Source organism: Solanum tuberosum, unplaced genomic scaffold (genome assembly GCF_000226075.1).
Source record: "Solanum tuberosum cultivar DM 1-3 516 R44 unplaced genomic scaffold, SolTub_3.0 scf00044, whole genome shotgun sequence".
Taxonomy (NCBI): Eukaryota; Viridiplantae; Streptophyta; class Magnoliopsida; order Solanales; family Solanaceae; genus Solanum; species Solanum tuberosum.
Window position 1 is genome coordinate 1,778,242 of NW_006238970.1, and position 1,162 is coordinate 1,779,403.

Below are 1,162 nucleotides of genomic sequence, written 5' to 3' on the forward strand. Positions count from 1 at the left end.
GTCAAAGCCTGTATGGGTTAGCCCGGATGGGGTGGGCTAGCCCATATTGACAGCTCTAGGCTCTCTTAATCCGTCGCTTTTTAATTAAAAAAAAATTTAATTTTTTTTAAAAGCGACGGACGGCATCGCTTTTTTTCGTGGATTTTTGCTAATTAATTATTTTATATAGATAGTGACGCAGTCCGTCGCTTTTTATTAAAAATAATTATTTATTAATTTAAAAAAAGTCATGCCCTCCATCGCTTTTTATTAATGTTAATTGCTTAATTATTTTTTAAATTAGCGACGGACAACATCTTTATGTCCGTCGCTTCTTGGTCAAAATATCTGGTCAAATATTTTAAGAAAGTCTGTCGCTTTTTGGTCAAAATATTGGTCAAACATTTTTTTTAAAAAGCGACGGACATAGAGACGTTGTCCATAGTTTTTTTAAAAATATATGCACTAGCAGACGCGATTTTCCCCATTTCTCCATATAAAAAACAAAATTGAGAAATATTTTGATTTAATTTTATTTAAATCGTCTTCCGGATAATGGTTTTGTGTAAAATAAAAAACAAAAAAAATTATAATACCGACTTTCAGATGTCGGTAAAATTAAATAGTATGTAATAAATTAATATTTTCAATTAACTTTAAATAAATCATCCTCCGAATGACGGTTTTATATAAGTTAAAAAATAATTATGTATAAAATACCGACCTCCCGATGTCAATATTATTTAATTAACATGATTACTTTTTATTTATCTTAAAATTTAATGTGATACCGACCTCATGAGGTCAGTATTTTTTATTATATCTAATTACTTTTAATAAAAGCGACATCCGGAGGTCGGTATGTTTAAAATATTCCTATTAATCATAATTTTGCTATTGTGCATAATATTAAAATTTCATTTTACACCTACGATTAATTGTTCAAAAAGTGTAACAATTTTGTATACTTTTACAAATAAAATGTTAGAATTCGTGAAATAAATAAAAAAATATCTATAATCCATATTTAGAGTATGAAACTACGTTGATATGAATTAGGAGATAATTATACTTATATTTATAGAGTAATGTACAAATCCTATCAGTCCGTCGTCTAATCATAAACTTAATATCTCATGTCATGATGTAGTAGAGGTGAAGAGCTAACATATAATTCATTCCA